Source organism: Neofelis nebulosa, chromosome 1, assembly GCF_028018385.1.
Source record: "Neofelis nebulosa isolate mNeoNeb1 chromosome 1, mNeoNeb1.pri, whole genome shotgun sequence".
In the NCBI taxonomy this organism is placed as follows: domain Eukaryota; kingdom Metazoa; phylum Chordata; class Mammalia; order Carnivora; family Felidae; genus Neofelis; species Neofelis nebulosa.
The window spans coordinates 61,424,224-61,444,105 of NC_080782.1; the positions used below are offsets into that span (position 1 = coordinate 61,424,224).

Consider the following 19,882-nt stretch of genomic DNA (forward strand, 5'->3'; position numbering starts at 1 on the left):
AAAAGATTTGAAATGTGGTTCATGTGAAGTCAGCTACGCACATATAGCCAGCTTTAGTGATTTCTTATGGACTTAGTGCCTGTGTAGTACTTTATACCATAGGCACCCATCGCCCATCAAGTGTTTAACTTGGACAGCAGAGAAATCTTGTGAGATATGAAGATCCTATAGTGCTATTGAACTAATTTCATAGTTTTTAAAAAACTGAAGTTCTGAGGCTTTGACTTCGAGGCCACACGGTTATAAAGTAACAATTTCAGGACTCAAGTCAAGTCTTCTGGTCCCACTACAAGCACTTTCTGTTGTCCAAATGTAGGAAAATTTGTAATTAAACCACGCCTGGAGCATTGGTAATATCACTATTTCTACCCATTGAATATTTGTAACCCTCCTCTTGGCAAAGTATTCATAACCTAACGCAGTTAGATTGTAGTGAGCTGAATCGTGGCCGCCCAAAGACATCCTGCCCTAATCCTAGAACGTATGAATGTCACCTTATAAGGAAAAATGTTCTTTGCAGATGTGATTAAGTTAAGGATCTTGAGATGAGGAAAGTATCCTGAATTACCCGGGTGGGTTGCATATGTCATCATAAGTCTTATATGTTGTCATAAAAGAGGGGCAGGCAGGGACCGGACATAGACAGAAGGGAAGGTGGTGATGTGAAGCTAGAAGCAGGGGTTGGAGTGACGGACAAGGCAAGGAACACTGCCAGCCATGAGAAGCTGGGAGAGGTCAGGAGTGGATTCTCCCCCAGAGACTTTAAAAGGAGCATGGCAGGGGCGCCTGGGTGGCTCAGTAGGGTAAGCATCCAACTTCAGCTCAGGTCGTGATCTCGTCGACTGTGAGTTCGAGCCCCGCGTCAGGCTCTGTGCTGATAGCTCAGAGCCTGGAGCCTGCTTCAGATTCTGTGTTTCCCTCTCTCTCTCTCTCTCTCTCTCTCTCTCTGCCCCTCCCATGCTCACATTCTGTCTCTCTCTCTCTCTCAAAAATAAATAAACATTAAAAAAATTTTAAAGGAACATGGCCTTGCTGACACCTATAGATATATACCCAGGGTTCATATGCCCTCCCACCACTGAGTAAACAAAAGAACCCAAGTAGATTACTCCTCTACAGACGTAGCCTCAAACCTCTCTTCTCTTTTTCCTCTTTCTACCTCCAGGTCTCATTATTTTTAATGCTTCTGTCGATATTGTTATACTTTCAATGGTGTCCTTAATTCTTAACTCCTTCAATATTGGCTTTGAACAGTATCTACTGCCCACCTTCTCTTTAATATCAGGAGACGAGGACACTTTTACTTCCTCTATTCTTCCTGTCTCCCTCTACCTACCAAATCTGTTAATTATATTATCATTTTTACATTGCCGAGGCTTATGATGTCCCGAAAACATCTTTCAAGGTAACTAGGAGGGTCTTCCTCAGGCCTCTCATCTCCCACGAGGACAATCCTGTCTCCTGCTCTGAATGGGCTCCCAGTTCTGTGTCTAGAACTTTCTACTTATACGACCACCAAGAGGACAGAAATGCATTCTGCATCAGGAGGATGCATTCTGTGCTCAGAAACCATTCCAGGGAGGCCTGGGTGGCTCAGTCGGTTAAGCATCTGACTTCAGCTCAGGTCATGATCTCACAGTTCATGAGTTCGAACCCCGAGGTGGGCTCCACCCTGACAGTGCAACGCCTGCTTGGGATTCTCTCTCTCCCTCTCTCTCTGACCCTCCCCGCTTATGGGCACGCAGGAGGTGTATGTATGCTCATGCTTGCTCTCTCTCTCAAAATAAATAAATAAACTTTAAAAAAAAGAAACAATCCCCTACCATACAAACAAAGTGATAGTTGGCCTACCATCCCAGTCCCACATTGTCCCCAGGGCCAAGTACTGCTATGACACCAGTGCTCAGATTCCTGCTATGGACATAGAAGGATCACCACCTGATTTTATGTTAAGAAAAGTGAATATAGCATGTGCTTAAGGAATAAACTGAACCTGCTGAGAAAGTCTATCATATTTTCAACTACAGAAGAACCTGGAGAGAAAGGAGAATGGGAGAGACAAGATAGGAAGGTGAGGGGCAGAAGGAAAGAGGGAGGAAGAGAGAAATGGTCAGAACTGGGGAGAGGGTGAAGAGGCAGGAGTGAGAAAGGGCGGGAGGCAGCCACAGGAAGTGGATTCAGTGCATTCTCAGCTCTCTGGATCCTCCAGCCTTCACCTGGGGGTCCAGTGAGTTCCAGCCTACAATCATCAGCTTTTAGGAGTCCGCTTAGCTTATTAACGCTTACCAACTGCTCTTTGTACTCCAGTCTCTAGAGACCGTATGCTGCAAAAGAAAGTTCTAGGAGCCGACTTCGCACCTGAGCTGTAGCCAGAACTCCACCACCCTCCACCCCCCTGCCTTCCCCAGCCAAACCAGCCCCAGGGAGGAACCCTGCCTTTGTCTCCGATGCCACACACCTGGCTGGAAAGGGCAGTCTGTCTCATTACTTCCTCCTCAGGCATCTCTCCAACTGGGCATCTGAGGCTTTCTGAAGTCAGAGTTCAATGGCACACACATAGTCACTTGTGTAGTCTATTCAGCAAGGCACGCCACTGATCCCATGCCCTTGAAATAAGTGAGCACTGCAGTATTGTTCCTTTATTTCCCTCCAGGCAATATTCAAAGGTGAAAAAATCAAAGCTCTTCATAGGTTCCTCCTCTCTGCCTTCACCCTCCCTCTCCGTGCTTACCCCTCTACCCCACCACCCCATCTTCTGTCTCTCTAGCCCCAGGCTCTCAACCTCTCTCAAGTGACTCAGGCCCTTCCACTGGGACGCCCACTTGGGCTGGTCTTTCTGTGCATCCTCTCCTGACTTCCTGGCTTTTAATCCACCTCCATCAAAGCATACCCTTCTGCACACTGACTGAGCTCCAACTACCCCTGAAACACAGATCCCCACTTAGGCAATCATCCTGTCCGTGAATCTGTGTGTGAAGAGCCTGAGTAAAAAAAAAAAAAAAAAATGTTTTTAAATTATGGTACTAACATAGTATACTGGCTTTAGGCTATTACCTGCTTTCACATTTGCTTATTTTAAAAACTAGAGAGAACATGGTTGGGGTGACCTTTCCCCCTCACGAGACACTCTAAGCTGCACCCCCCGAGGGAATCAGCTTTGAGAGAAGAGTTACTTCTGGCACCAAGAACAAACATTTGTTGAATGAATGAACAAATGCCTTTATTCTGACGACAAAGAGGAGACTTGAGGAGGGGCTGTCTGTGAAGAGAGTACATCTGCCCTGTTCAACACACACTCCTTCTGCCCAGCATGGTGCCCAACACGTTCTAGATGCTCAAGAAGTGTTGAATGAATGAACGAATAACGAGGTTTACCTGCAAAGCTTCCTCACACCTTGGGATACATTTGGGGGACTAAGACCAAGCCTTCCAGCAAAGACTCCACATCCCACACCATACACAGAGTTATTTTTCACTCCCCTCCACTGGGCCTTCGTTTTCCTCCACAGCTTGGCTCCTTCTCCAGACCTCTACATTCCCTTCTTAATACACATCCTAATTATTGACAAGCTTTCTTTTCCCCACTCTGGGCTGCCCTGGGAGTAATCCCTTGATATTTCAGAGAACATTCCAAGAATAGAGCAAGCTCTCCTACTTGACAACTAGATACTCAGTGAAAGCTGGTGAATGAATGGATTAATGCACAAATTAATGGCCATCCCTGCTCATGCTTGGGAATGCTTTCAAGCCCAACCCTGGACACCTCATTGGTACTTCTTTGTTTTTGAAAGAGCCCCAGGCAGCATGTCCATAGCCCTCAACTCCAGCCTCAGCCTTGTCCCTCAGCAATATCCACATTCCTCTCTGGGTTTACCTTAGCCAACCATAAAATGAGCAGGTTGAATTAGATCGGTGGTTTCCAAATGCTGATCTATAAAATTTCCAGAAGGAGGACCATACGGGATTTGGGGAAGGAAAAAACAAAAAACAAAACAAAACATTCTCCTGCTCTCCCTCTTTAACCCCAGCATCTAATTGCTTTCATCTATTTTACTTAGCCTCCATGCAAAATTGCTTTTCATTAAAGAATTCCTTGCCTTAATAGGAGTTTGAAAACCATTGATAACATCCAAGATCCATCCAAACTTGAATCATGATCTCATGATTTCACAGGAAGACACGTGATATACTAGCTTTCGAGGTAGACAGAAGGGATATGACCCAGCCAGGGCCACATTTCTCTATACCACCATCACCGTGACAACCAACCCTCAGTTAGGATGTCAAATGGGTACATTGGTCTGAGCCATACACCCTAGAACACTGAAGCCAGCAGCAGCCATAAAACATAGAACTAATGAGAAATATATCTGTCCCCATGGCTGCCAGAGCCTAAATAAGTTGAGGGAGGGTTGCAAAAGTCAAGATGAGATCACCAAACTTCTGCTACCAAAAAGGTATATTTCATAGAATGTTTAGCTGGACAAGATCCTAAAAGTCATGGAAATGATCTGGAGTCTTGGAAGTAACCCTGGAATTGGAGTCAGAAGCCAGAATTCAAACCCCACTTCTGCCATTTGCTGACTAATGACTTTGCACAAGGTTCTTAACTCCCATGAGACTTACTCTTCTAATCTGTAAAATGGGGTACTATAACCCACCTTGTAGGATGTTGGGAGAATTAATTGACATGAGTTGTATGAGAGCATTTGGCTTAGTGCTAACACTTTATAAATAACTCTACAAGGGCCCAGAGGGAGGAAGTGACTTGCCCAAGGTCACACAACAATGGCTTTATGATCATGTTGCCTACAACTCAGCATTGCCATGGTTTGAGAGGATTCTGGTGCCCAGGGAGGCAAAGGGGTCCACTAAGCCTTCTACTTAAGTTCCCTGGAGGGGGCGCTGAGACACCACCCAAGAGTCTCACTCTCAGGAATTCAATATAGAAAACACATTAAGACCTGTTTACATGGAAGTGCTGTTTATAATTATTGTTCCCTACGGGATATTCCCCTACTGCTTCCTCCAATCCTGTTTTAAACTGCTCTGCTAATAGAGCTTTCCTGGATTCCCCCGGGGAGACATTCACAGATGCTAATAGAGACATAATTCAAAAATTGCTTGATATACATGCTCTCAATTTTCCCCAAGAACCACCTAAGATACCCAAACATACAACGCACTCATCGGCCAGATGCAATTAAACATGCATGGTGTTAAATGTGCGGGCTGCTACTCGGCCGGGTCTGAATTAAGTTGAGGCAATCACAGCACTTTATCCCAAGATTCCTCCTCGGTCAAGTGCAACAGGAAAGAAGCAAGCTGCTGGATGGGAGCCCTGGAGGCCCCTTCCTATCGAGTCTGCACTTTAGACGAGATAGGGAGGCTTTTAAAAAATCTTCCAGGTCTGAAGATGCGAAGAATCGGTCCTGAGGAACTCTGGGGAATAATAACTTGCATCTCTCCGATGTATAAAGAAGAGAAGGAAAGCGGAAAGAAGCCAGGCACAACACTACAGCATTACAACGTTCATTACAAAAAGATCTGGCTCCAGATCCCGGAACAAGCGCTTGCTCCCTGTGGGACCCTGGGAGAGTCACACAAGCTTTCTGAGTCTTAGCTTGTCCAATGGCAAACTGAGGATCCCTACATCACCTCCCCAGATTTCTGGAAAGATAAAAGGAGATTTCACAAATAGTGAAAGCACTCGGCATATCTTCACATAGTAGGAATTCATTAAACTTCTTTTCTACACATCTTTTTCCTAAAATCTGAATACAGAGAGCATGGACATATTTACGTGCTTGTTAAACAAGTACAAGAATGTTGAGAAAATCTAAAATATAGTAAAATTAGAAGGTTAAAAGAAGTAAACTAGACTGATGATAAGAACTCTGACTCACCCAAAAGTAATAAACTTAATAAAACTCAGTATCTTGAGAGAAAATTAATATAAACGGAAAATAGCATAGGTTCAAGGTGACTTTGGAGATGTTTCTGAAGACTAGATCCATAACTGATTAGTAAACTAAAAATACAGAGTACTGGTAAGGCTACAAAGTAGAAAGGCAGGGTCCCTGTCCACCCCACCCCTTTTACTACAGAAGGAACTGAAGCCCAGAGAATGGAAATGTCCAGCCCAGCAAAGAACACTGAACCAGGGGGTTGAGGGATGTTGTTCAGTGTGCTTTGCCCTATGCTGGTCTTTCTGGGAAGAGGCCAGACCTCCTACACATTGTCCCATAAAAGTGGTGCCAGACTGACACCCAGCAGAGTGACCCAGTCCACACACAGAAACGGACAGGAGGGGAAAAGGCAGGAACCACACCTGTTGCACACCGACTAAATGCACACTTCTGGGTATCCACCTAATCCTTGGGAAGACCCTAAGTAGTGAGTGTCCTTCACATATGAAGAAATGCCATTGGGCAGGCAATGAAATTGTGGAAGCCACACAACGAGTGTGTGACAGGCATGGGATTCAAGCCACACTCCCTCTGCACAGCATCCAACCCTTTCCACGTCTCCAGTTGACAGATTCAAATATCTGACAGCAGAAGGCTTGCCATCAACGTGACCTGATTGGAAGTGATGTGACTGAGCTTCAATCAAACTATAAATGTGGGGGCGCCTGGGTGGCTCAGTCAGCTGAGCGCCCGGCTTCGGCTCAGGTCATGATCTCACGGTTCGTAAGTTCAAGCCCCACATTGGGCTCTGTGCTGACAGCTCAGAGCCTGGAGCCTGCTTCAGCTTCTGTGTCTCCCTCTCTCTGCCCCTTACCTCCCCCCCCCAAAAGTAAATAAACATTAAAAAAATTTTTTAACCTGTAAATGCAGAGATGTTTCAATTACATAAGGGTTTGAAAGAGCCCACACACTCTCCTGTCGTACAATGTGAGCTGCAGCGACTGCAGCAGGCACTTGGGGTTTTGCCTGGAGAGGGACGAGCAGGCAGGCAGTGTAGGGGCCTTAGGAAGGGCAAGCAGCTGAAAGCAGGGAAAGCAACAGAACTGGAGGCGGCTCTCCCCATGGCCTTCACCTTCACCTGTGCAGCCCTTTCCAAAGCACCATTGGAAGCACCCCCATTCACTCCTGAGGAGAACCTCAAACTCTTGGGGCCGATCTAGCACAAACGGACAGCCTGGCCTGGCCCCTCTGGGGGTGACAGATGTGATTGCTCCCAGACGGGGAAAGGGTGACGTCTCTCAGCCCAAGCCCTCCATTTATCTTCAGGACAATTTTAATTGGAAACCTCGCCTCGCTGCTGCCCACTTTTTCAGAAGTAATTAGAATGCTAATCTATAAGAAAGATGTCTATTAAAAATAAATTAATAATAGATAATACATTTTGGCTTACAATTTTGAATAATATGGCCATCCCATCTTAAAATAAAAATTCATATATTTTTAATAAGCCTGAGACATGTTTCCCAATGAACCACAGATGGTTCATTTTTATTATCCTATAAAGAGACATTATGGGTAAATGTTTTTTAAAAATGGCAAAACACAATCTCAGAGCTGCCCTCTTTTGGAGATCTCCAAGCACTTCCTAAGCGTTGGGGTTCCCTGCTGACATCATGGAGACTGAGACGTGAGGGTGGCCTCCCTTACCCTGTGAGACACCATTGATCCCCTGACCTTCATCTTTGATCAGACAGACTCAGCATGGCAAAATAAAAAACAGACATAGTTCAAATTCCAGCTTTGTTACTTGATGACTAATAACCAAGCCGTAATGATGGGTATTTATCAAGTAATCCTGGTGAGGTTATTTAAGGGGTATATAATGCAGGGTATGAAATCCACTGGACACAGCAACTTGCACTGAGAGGCTCTCTTTAAATGTCCCTTCCTCTCCTCCTAACATCTAGAATCAGGAGAAACATCTGAAGCTATTACCCCCATGTGCCCAAGTACCTGGCATAGTACCTACAAAGAGAACAAATACGTTCTGTCCCTTTGACAAGCATCCAGGAACCCTGCCACAAAAAGCTGTTGGGTTTGGAGAATAAGTCTGAACTATTCTAAGAAGGTGAGATGTGTAGAAAGCAAGGGTGGTAACCAGCTCTTTTTCCAGCACTGATCATCAGGTTATTGACTTACAATTTAGCCAAAGGTACATCAGCACTAACCAAACCCATCCCTGGAACAGCCCATTGCTCCCACCAGGAGACAGAGGGAGGTGTGACAAGCCCCCTTCCAACCCTCCCCACTGCACACCCCAGTTCCAACACACCCACCCAATTGCTCAAGCCTGGAAGAGCTTCCTCATCAGATCCCTTTCGCTCAAGCTCCCCTCCCCTACATCAGCAGGTCTGGTGGACTCTATCTGCTGGAGAGACTGGAAATCTGCCCCTCATTGGTCTCCTTCAAAGTTAACGTTTTTCAGCCAGTTGCAACTGTCTCCTAGCAGGTCTTTCTGCATCTACTAAAAACAAACACAACAAAACAAACAGCAACAAAAACCTCTCATTGAACCATATTATGCACCAGAACCCGTGTAACAAATACCCAGATTTAAAAAAAAAAAAAAAAAAAAAAAAAAAAAAAGAAGAGGAGGACCATTACAGCATCCCAGAAGTCCCTATTCACTCCAACCCAGTCACCTGTCCCCCAAGATAACGGCTCTCCTGACTTGTAACAGTGCAGATGCATTTTGCAGTCTATGTTCATCCATATTGTTGGACGCTGGGGTAGTTAACTCGTTCGAATTGCTGTGCAACATTTCATTGTGTCAACATGCTAACAATTTGTTGTTTATTTTAATGTTAATTACACTTGGGTGAGTTTCTGGCTTGGGGGAATTATAAACTTGGTTAACTCTCCTTCCCTTTGCTTTAAAGATAAATATCCTGGGATGCCTGGGTGGCTCAATATTTATCTGACTCTTGATTTCAGCTCAGGTCATGATCCCATGGTCATGGGATTGAGCCCCGTGTTGGGCTCCATGCTGAGAGTGGAGCTTGCTTGAGATTCTCTTCCTCAAAAATAAACAAATAAGCATTAAAAAAAAAAAATAAAGAGAAAACTCCTAAGTTGACTGGTCTGACCAATTACCATCTTACCTGACATGTTGGTCATTCTGCTCCACCACGTGGCCTCTACTTGGTTCCTCAAAAGACCAAATTCGTTCTCCTCTCCTGGCCCTTGCACATGCTGTCCCTGCTCTCTGAGACCTACCTACCACATTTTCTCATCTTTACACTTCTGCTCCCATGTCTGCAGACTCTCCCTCCCTCTAACTCACACCAGGTTCCTTCTGGTTTTTCTTCCTCACCCTGCCCCCACTCTTTTCATCTGAGTACTCAAGACAATGCATAATTGCATATCCGTGCGTGTGATTATTGAGTTAATGTGTCAGTCACGCTGAACAGAGGACTTGCCTGACTTCTTTGTGACCATGTTGCTGGCACCTGGAACAGTACCTGGCACAGAATAGAAGCTCAATATACCTTTGTTAAGTGAGTGAAGGAACTCGCCATCCCCTCAAGGAGCCCATGGTCAAGAGAGACAGAAAGGTCTCTGTAGCTATCATGCAACGTAGTGGGTGCTGCAGGAGAGAGATCTTCCCGTAAAGATGCTGTCTGGGAAAGAAAGAAAAACTTCCATTTTAGAGGAAGTAGCCCTTGAGGTGACATTTTGTAGAGGACCCATACAACTTCAGTAGGAGTCATTCACACTATAGTCTAAATAGTGTCCCCTGGAGGAGTGCAGTGTAATGGGACAGATTTGAAGGAAACCCAAGAAATAACCCAGCAAAGGGAAGGAAATCAGGTGCTAGATGGAGCAGGAGCATGTGCAAAGGTATGAAAGTGTCACCCAGGAAGTCGGGTTGGGGAAACAGCAAGTACTTCTAGAGAGTGAGTACGTGTGGTGCTGGGTAATGCGGAGGAGGGAAGCAACAGACAAACCCTGAAAGCTAAGCAAGGAGCAGGTAATAAAAGACCTTCCAGGTCTTATTAAGGAGGCTGGCCTTCCTCCTGCAGGCAGTGGCGAGCCTTTGAAGGCTTTAAAGCAAGGGACATATTCAGATGCATTTCCTTTGAACATCTTGTTTTCTCCTTCCCCAGAGCCTCCACACAAGAGGTTCCTGAAAAGCTCCCTCTGTCTTCCCTCTGCACTTAGAATGTCACACACACACACACAAGCGCACACACACACACACACACACACACACACACACACACACTTTCCTTTATCTAGTAAGTTCCCACTCCTTCAGATTTCAGGCCCACCTTCACTCCCTCAAGTAAGACTCCCCTAACTACCTCCCCTGCACCAGAGCCCCTGCCACTCCATCTGTAGTACCAAATACCTCCCCAATTGCAGTACATCTCACAGTCACAATATTATATGTGTGTCTGATTCTTAGGTGAAGTCCCTCATGCACCGAACTGTAACGTCACTAGGGACAAGAACCATACCTGTCTTTGCTCACCATTGTAGTCACACTGTCGAAGTGTCTGGCACATATTGGATAACCCACAGTTAAGTGCTCTATGAATGACTGCTTTACAAAGAGCCTTCTGCCTGTTCGTGCAAAGAACCCATTGGTAGAGTGAGGCCACAGGCTGGAGGCTGGAGTTTTCCAATAGTCTTGGGGAGAGATGCTCAGTGCATAGCACTGGGCCCAAGAGATGTTCATGCCCCATGCCCCAGCTAAGAAATCTCAAAGTAGGCATTTTGGGTTTTGGTTTGTTTTAATTTTTTTTAAGTTTATTTATTTATTTATTTTTTTTTTTCAACGTTTTTTATTTATTTTTGGGACAGAGAGAGACAGAGCATGAACGGGGGAGGGGCAGAGAGAGAGGGAGACACAGAATCGGAAACGGGCTCCAGGCTCCGAGCCATCAGCCCAGAGCCGGACGCGGGGCTCGAACTCACGGACCGCGAGATCGTGACCTGGCTGAAGTCGGACGCTTAACCGACTGCGCCACCCAGGCGCCCCAAGTTTATTTATTTTTAAGAGAGAGAGAGAGACAACACAAGTGGGGGAGGGGCAGAGAGAGAGACACAGAATCTGAAGCAGGCTCCAGGCTCTGAGCTGTCCGTGCAGAGCCCAAAGCAGAGCTCAAACCCACAAACTGCAAGATCATGACCTGAGCCGAAGGCAGACACTTAACTGACTGAGCCACACAGTCGCCCCTCAAAGTAGGCGTTTGGAACTCACACCTAACTGCAAAACCAAACTCTACCGGCTGTATTTTTTTTATTTTCCGTTTTCTTGATACTCTGGCATCTGGGCTTTGATCTTGGAGAGACCTCTCTTCCCCAGGCTGGCTAATTCCTAGGGATAGCAATGACTCCCCTGCAAGTGGACCTTGGGTACACAAACCCAGCAATCCGGAGCCCATACCCAACCATCTCTCTTCTCTAGCTCTCACACACCTAGGCAGTATTCCCTCTGCTCTAAATCACCACAGGGCCGGGTACCAGACAGCTAGGGACACCCCTACCGCCTAGAGATGGCCAAGATCATTCCAACTTTCCAGTCCTAAACTTACTCAGCGTACCTACCCTGCCTCACCCGTTCTTTCCCACAAATACCCCAATCGAGGCTCTGGGCCATGTTGTCCCCTCATCCCTCTCTGCCTTCTGACTGCCCCTGGTGCTTCCCTGTGTGGCCTCGCATGCCATGCCTCCTGTTTGTAAGGATCTGAGTGTAAACTTCTTCCCTTGTGATGGTCCCTTTCTGCATGTCTTACTGTACCTGATTAAAACAAATCCCAAGTACACATTTTAACACAAAACCCTGTGATGCGTTCAGGTGTCCCAGGGTCGTAACTCCTCAAAGACAAAACTGTGTGGTGAAGGTCTTTCTAGTCCTTGTGGCCCCCCACATGGTATCTCAGAAGACACTCATGAATGTTGCAGATAATGAACAGGAAGCTCAGCGGCCCCCTCATCTCCCGAGAATCTGCCGTAGCCCCCGGAATCAGGCCCAGGCGAGGAGCTTCTCCAGTGGCCTTGGGACCAACCAGTTTTACAAATTATCAACATCTCCCCATTAGCTGTTGCAATATTAAATTGTGTGACTGGAAATGAATGAATAATCCCACGGGCAAGTGAGGGAGACCAAGCAGCGGGGATTTAATAACAAGTCCTGCCCTCTCTCCAAGCAGAAGGTCTTCCTAATTAAATATTAAAAATCTATCCACACAGCTACAGCAAAAAAAATTGCTTTTTCAGCAGCGTCGTTTTGAGACGCTTCCTCAAAAGACCCAAGTGCTGTGGGAATGTCCTCTTGGGGACCCAAATGAGGGAACGAAGGGACCCCCAGTGACAAGGAGTGCTGGGCGCCAGGCACAGGTCTGACACATGTGTTTTTCACACTGGGTCCTCATGAGGACCAGGAGACATGGGTAGGATCACATCTGACTGGCAGAATTGTCATTTTAATCCAGTTCACTGTGGTTATAAGCTGATATGATATAACACAGCAGCCAAGAACGTGGGTTTTACTACAAAGCAGACCTGGATTTGAGCCCCGTGTCTGCCATTTACTCACTTGTGGCCTTGGGCAGGACACGGCACATCTCTAAGTCTCCCAGCTTCTTCAAGGGGGAAGCAGGGTGGATGGAGCTCACAGGGTTTGGGGAGGTTCTGCGAGATAATGTACAAGACGCACTAGATGCGGGCCCAGTACCCAGGAAATGCTTCTAAAATGTCCCCTACTGTTCTGATCCGTGGAAGACTGGCCCCTCCCCCTCCCTGTCCCCCGCAACCCTACCCTTGCCCCCCAGTGTCTCAGAAATGCCTCTACCAGAATGGAGGGCATCCTGTCCAACCCCTTTAACACCGTAGACTCCCTGCCAGCTGCACTTCCACTCTCACTACCTCATTTGAGTCTCACAAGAGCCCTGCCAAGTAAGGATCGTTCCCACCATTTTCCAGTGTTGAAACTGGGTTGGTAAACTTGACCTGTTGCCAAGGCTACAAGCCGGAGGCACTCCACCCTCACCTGCCTGGCTGCCTGGGCTTCTCCTCAGGGAAAAGGCCCTGGGCTCTGGGCTCCACCCACCCCCCAGTCCCAGGGCTTCTGAGGCACTCCCCATCTGCTCTTTAAGTCGATTTAAAAAATAACCTTTTGGATTTTTTCTTATTAGAGATCTGTACCTACTCGTTGCAGAAAGTTTAGAAAATACACATGAGCACAAAGAATATAACAGCCATCCATAGCCCCAACCCTCAGTGATAACCGCTAAAAGTTTTTATGTATGATAGCTTAGAGATAGATAGATAGATAGATAGATGATAGATTGATAGATAATTTCCTGTTTTACAAAACCTGTTTTTTTCCACTTCTGGGAATATTTCTGAGAAATAATTTGAAATGCGTATGGAATTACCTATATCCTTAATCCTGGCCCCTATTGTTTTCTATCTCCCTCGTCTTTTTCTTTAATTATTATTATACCTTTTTTGCATATTTTTAAATATTGTTTTAAGTTTATTTATTTAGTTTGAGAGAGAGAGCTAGCAGGGGAAGGCCAGAGAGAACCCCAAGCAGGCTTCGCACCGTCAGTGGCGAGCCCAACACAGGGCTCAAACCCATGAGCCATGAGATCATGACCTGAGCCATAACCAAGAGTCGGAGACTCAAGTGACTGAGCCACCCAAGCTGCCCCCTTTTTTGCATATTTAATCTCTCCCTTTCAACGACAACTGAACCTGTCCTCCCCAACCTCCCCCCCCCCCCCCCGCCCCCGACAAGGTATGGGCTAACTGAAGTAAGAATAAAGGAGTAAGTTGCAGATTAGCTAGAAGTTTTAGTCCTGGGAGATTTTCTCCAGCTTTATAATATTCCTGATGCCCTGGAGTCAGGTCTCCAGCCAAGCCTGACTCACCTTTGGCGTTCTAAACAGCAATTACCAGGTTGCTTGGCATTCCAACAGAAACTTCAAATATCTCATATTGTGGATTTTATTAACCCATAGGGAGAAACAGGCTTTCTTCTCTGTCACTCATTTGCAGAAAGCTGGGACCGAGCCTAAGGTCTTGGGCCTATTTGATTAATGGAGGCTCTCCATTGCAATGAGCCAGCAAGGAGAGGAAGGACACAAAGCCATCAGGCAGAGAACTGACCCTGCAAAGCCATTCTCCGTGAAGTCCCCACAAGTCGGGAGGGGCCAAAGACATCTCTATTCTCTTATGATTAATATCAGCTCTCATTGGGTGATTAATGCTATAACTCGTAACTCTCCACTGGCTTCTCAAAAAGGAAAGCCTTCTGTACTCTACTTGCTTTGCTGTTTGACGCCACTAAAACTGTTAACGTGACCCCAGGACCCAGCACCATACGGTCCATGTCCGCCTCTCATTCCCCTGTCCCTTGCTCATGGAGTCCCTGCCTCCAGACACAACCTCACCCTCTCTCTTGCCCTGGAGCAGGCTCACTCCTTCCCATCTGGGAGTCCTTGGAGAGACTGCTCCCTCCCTCACTGCACCTGGCCATCCCCTTCTTGTTCTTGGCTCAGCATCTGGACTGCCACAGAGGACCCCCGTGGTTACCTGTTTAAGTCCACAAGGCATCCCTCTGTAGCACTTCCCTCAACTGTAATTCAGAAAGTACTTACTTGATATCTGCCCACAGGCAAGGACACAAGCAGCACTCCTGTTCTCATCTGATTGGCCAGCACTAGCCACATGATCATGCCTAACTTCAAAGGGGCTGAAAGTGCATCCCAACATGTGCCTGTAAGGAAGAGAACCAGAAATAGTTGGTGACAGCACTAGTCATCACCAAATGATTATGTTTTGTTTGAAAAAAAAGGTGTTATTCCACAAAAATCACAACACACACAACTGAACACCAAATGCACTAGACCAGACTTGCTAGGACCATCTTCACAATGAAACAAATAGCATCTACTTACATTATCCCACCTGAAATATCATGATTTTAATTGTAACATTAAAATTATCAAAACAATCCGTACACATAGTTTTAAAAATATTTCTTTTTTTTTTTTTTTTTTTTTAATTTTTTTTTTTTCAACATTTTTTATTTTTTATTTTTGGGACAGAGAGAGACAGAGCATGAACGGGGGAGGGATAGAGAGAGAGGGAGACCCAGAATCGGAAACAGGCTCCAGGCTCCGAGCCATCAGCCCAGAGCCTGACGCGGGGCTCGAACTCACGGACCGGACCGCGAGATTGTGACCTGGCTGAAGTCGGACGCTTAACCGACTGCGCCACCCAGGCGCCCCTAGTTTTAAAAATATTTCAAACAGTAATGAGCGATAAGGTGAAAAGGAAAGTATGCCTCCTTGCCCAGTTCCCTCATCCCATAATCCTACAGAAGTGATCATTATAGACAAGGTGTTTCAGGTAGGGAGGTCGGGGAAGGCTTCACAGAGAGGCATGACTGGAAGCTGTTTGGGTTTTTTTTTTTTTTTTTTTCAACTTTTTTAAATTTATTTTTGGGACAGAGAGAGACAGAGCATGAACGGGGGAGGGACAGAGAGAGAGGGAGACACAGAACGGAAACAGGCTCCAGGCTCTGAGCCATCAGCCCAGAGCCTGACGCGGGGCTCGAACTCACGGACCGTGAGATCGTGACCTGGCTGAAGTCGGACGCTTAACCGACTGCGCCACCCAGGCGCCCCTGTTTGGGTTTCTTAAATGTGAGATTTAATTTTCAAAGATTCCTATGATCCAACTGAAGCTTTCTGGTAAGGCATTTTGGGATTCATGTGAGGAGAAATACTGCTGTCTCTCGGCAAAGTAGTTAGAAGAGCTAGGAATTCCAAGCCAGAGCTCCAATCCGGAAAATTCCAGCAAAGCATCACTCTAGGCTTAGTGGTTGCCACCCACCACCCCTCAGATTAAAAAGCTTCAGAGCCCTGTGACCCACTAACATATTCACAAACTAACTCAGATAATTAATCCTGGCTCATTAATCCTCTTAAAACTATACAAGTCTTCCAGCCGGCCACCCTGACTACTAAGAGTATTTTGTGGGCTCTCCATAGGTTGCAAGCTGCTCAGCCGAACAGAGACACCCATTAGGAAACTGAGCCCCAGCTCTCCCCAACGAGTGAGGAGGGGACTTTATTGAATGCCTTCAATATGACAGGCATCCACTCTGAAGTGGTTCCTTGATCCTAACAGGTGGGGAGGTGGGTGCTGCTGAGCCCATTGTACCACTGAGAGCACTGAGTCCTGTAGGCTGGAAATGACTTGGTCACACTCACCAGCTGCTGAGCTGCAGAGCTGGGATTCAAGTCTGACTGTTCTGACTGCAAAGCTCACCATCATCATTCCCCTCTCGCTGATGCTGAATTCGGCTGCCACCTTCCCCAACCATTGTGTATAAAATGATGACCCCCGTGACCCATTTCTCTCTAGTCCTGGAACCCTGCTTTGTTTTCATTGACAGGAGACACATCACCACCTCTGTTCACTGCTCTATGCACCGACCCCCGGTGCCTACAAGAGTGGCTCACCCTCAGTAGGTGCTCTGTGATTATTTGTTGAATGAGTGAATGGTGCTATGAAAAGAAGACCAACCTGAGTTTAATCCTGCTCTGTCAGGAATCCAGTGTGTGACCTTGGATAAGTCCACTTTGCTCTCTGGGCCCCAGCAGCCATATCTGTGAAGTCAGAGGGCAGGATAAGAGCATCTCTTTGTAACTTATATGCCCTGTGACTTACACAGCCTGTCACCCAGAGCAAAGGTTGCTTTCGTTCTCAGAAAGGGGAAACAAGATTGGAAATGCTAAAAGGATGGCAAAGAGCTCGAGGCAAGGGAGGAGCTGGGAGAGGGACCCTTGAAACCATTTGGTGTCTGCCCTCCTGCCCACTGGGACCGCAAATTCTCAAGCGCACAAGTGTGAGAAGCTGGGCAGAGGAATTTGGTCCCTGTCTTGCTGAGACAGAGCAACAACCACAAAGAAACAGGAGTGAGGCCAGGGGAGACCCATGGGATGGTCCCTTAGGCCAGAAAGCATCTGAGTGTTAATCAGATGATGAGATCAGTGTTTGCTCTTCTGCCCACCATCTTTGTGATTTCAGGGAGGTCTCATAAGAACTCTTGATTCCATTTCTTCAAATGGGAAAATTAATATGTTCTCTTTCCTCTCTGCACCTCAGTTTTCTCCTCTGTAAAATGGGAACAATATAACACTTATTTCATAGGAGCTGTGTGATGTGAAAAGTGGCTTATTAGAATCGAAGGCTGAAATGCACTGAGCCAGAAGTTCACACAGCCTCACACAGTACAGAGGTCCTCTCTAATCACAGGGCATCCCTTTTTGCTCCATGCTGCTTGGGACCCAAAAAATGAAATTGTCATGTTTCTAGATTATCACAAAATACACAACAGTCACTTGGAAAAATATGATATGGGGTAGGGAAAGGGGTGGTTAAACTGGGCTCATAGAGGCAGGTAATGTGAATGAGTGATAATGGAGGACTGCCCCTCGGTCTTAGTTCTGGGGATGTAATAGGGACTAGTGGGGACTGTGGTTTACTAGCGAGCATGTGCCGTGTCTGAAGCGAGCAGCCGCTCCTCAGCTCCAGCCAATTGTTGCCATGTGATAATGTGGTAATGCAGGCCCACACAGACATAAATTCCAATTTCTAAAGAGAAGCCAACACCCCATATTTTATGTGTAATAAATGTTGTCAAAACTCACATTTAAAAGAAGTGAAACAACAACTGTACCCCGTGGGCTGCCAGATTGGGATTTCTAAACTAAACTGTCAGACGACAGAATTAGCCACTAAATTAGCCAAATACTTTCCAGATACTCTCTTGGCAGCTTTCTCAGGATTCAACATTATATCCTATTTAGTTTCTTGTAATTCTATACACTTAGAGCAAATAATGAGCGCTTAACACCTACTATGTGCAGAGTGGCTCTAGACATCATAAAAGTGAGGTACCAAAAATAAAAACAGAACAAAAACAGGCACAAGACACAGTCTCTCCACCCCTACCCTATCCTACCCCACCTCACTCCCGTAACTGACCTCTGCGACACCCAAAGGTAGATTCTGATACCTGCTGGGGGACGGTTAGAGACAGTAGGCGCTTCAGGAGTTTGGACAGAGAGAGCTTTCCCTGCGGTGGTCTGCGAGAGCTGCCCAGTGGAGATGGCTCTCGAGGCAGGTTTAAAGGGTGGCTGAGATCGAGATCAGCTGATGACACACTCTGGCAGAGACAGGGGACTGCGCCTGTTGCAGAAGACCCATGCAGGGTGGTTGTGCAGAATCGTGCTGGGGAATCTAGACTTTACCCTGAAGATCCCTCAGGAGGAAGCTGGTAGGTTGTAATGGGGCAAAGCTGATGGAAAGGGACCCCCTTATCCTCCTGCATCCTCCAGGATGAAGAGCCTGGGCACTGGGTCCAGAGGCCCCTCTAGGTCTGACTCTTTGCCTCTTGTTTTCTTATTTGACACAATGCAGAACAGACAAACAGGCCAGAGCTTCCCCTGACAGCTTCGTGTAGGCTGTTTCCTCAGGGGTGGGGGAGATGCCTTCATGGTAATGATCTGGATCCTGAAACAATTCAGAGAGGCAGCAGGGCTTTGAAACAGGCCGTATTTCCTTTTTTTTTTTTTATGATGGTTTCATTTTACATTTTTATTGGCTCTCCACTGATTGCTCTCGGGCTCTCTGACGGGATGTGAGATGCGCTGACATTTATAGAAATCAATACATTAATAAATCACGAAGTTCATAATGTCTGATTTGCTTCTAAATGAGACAGAACTATTATCACCATAAAGTCGCACATAAAATATGCCCAATTGTGATGTATTGTATAGTCTAATCAAAGGCATTTGAGTGAATAACCTTTCCCCAAAAGAAGGAAACAATCAAAGCTGAATAACGCCATTAATAATTCAAGGTATGTCTGCCAAGGCTTCATTTATTAAGTGCACAGTTAAGAGGCTTCTGAGCTGAGTCCCACAGATGACACCTTGCCATCTTCTCCCTGCCTCTGGGCAGGCAGACATCCGCGCTCCGATGAACTGGCTGCACTCCCTGCATTTGGCAGTGGATGTGCGAGGGTAACGTCCAACAGACTTCTCCAGCTAAGAAATGGACCAAAACAATACACATTTTGACCGTCTGGATTATTAAGGGCAGAGGACATGGAGTCACGTAGTAACTCTAGGGGAGAAGAGGCAGGAAATTTTCTCCGTGACGGTCAGTTATTGTATCCATAGACTTTACACTCTGGGCCCTGTGTTTCTGGTGTCCACCGCTCACTGATGCTCTGCCCTGTTCCCTGACAATCTGCAGCCCGAGGTGCTCGATGCTCTTTCAGCCAGCATCTTGTGTTTGCTTCTGTCCATTGCGGTTAATATAGAATGATAATACTCACTTTAATCAGTTAATGTCCAACCTGAGCTGGCAACTGAGTGCCTTTCTGACAGAGTCAATCACAGAACAAACAAATCTTCCTGTATTAAAGAAAAGCACAATTAACTAGATCCATCAGAAAAGGCGTAATTGTGGCCTACAGAGTATCTACAGACTTGATTACTGGATTCTGCCTTTGAGAATCACCCTTAAAATCACAGACATAACACACTATTAGATGAGAAAAAACATTTTCTGAGGACCTACTGTGTGCATAGAGCCCTTTACATATCTTATCTCATTTAGATTCACAACTACAAGGTGGGTATGATTATAGCTGGAATTAGCCTAATAACCATATACCTCCTAGGGACAGTGAGATGATTAGATCAATCCTAAAACTATTACCATGCTCTCTGAGCTCACCAAGACAGGCACTTAATATGAGGATACATTAATACTGAATTCCAGCAAAAGCTTACCAGGCCAATCTCCATTATTTCCCTGCTTGTGATTATTCTATATGAGGTACAGAACCTTATTTTCACGATAACAACAAAGAA

At 46.2% G+C, this 19,882-nt stretch overlaps 1 protein-coding gene and 1 long non-coding RNA gene across 6 annotated transcripts in view; one reads left to right on the forward strand and one right to left on the reverse strand.

Annotated features, from left to right (window-relative positions):
• KCNIP1 (potassium voltage-gated channel interacting protein 1) overlaps nt 1-19,882 on the forward strand; it is a 345,009-nt gene that overhangs the window by 298,920 nt on the left and 26,207 nt on the right. The gene's annotated exons all lie outside the window — the stretch shown is intronic.
• On the reverse strand, nt 8,251-16,602 carry LOC131508021 (uncharacterized). Its single transcript, XR_009259837.1, has 3 exons — nt 16,518-16,602; nt 14,582-14,700; nt 8,251-8,430 (listed from the first exon to the last, which is right to left on the reverse strand). It is a non-coding gene; the product is annotated as an uncharacterized LOC131508021 (long non-coding RNA).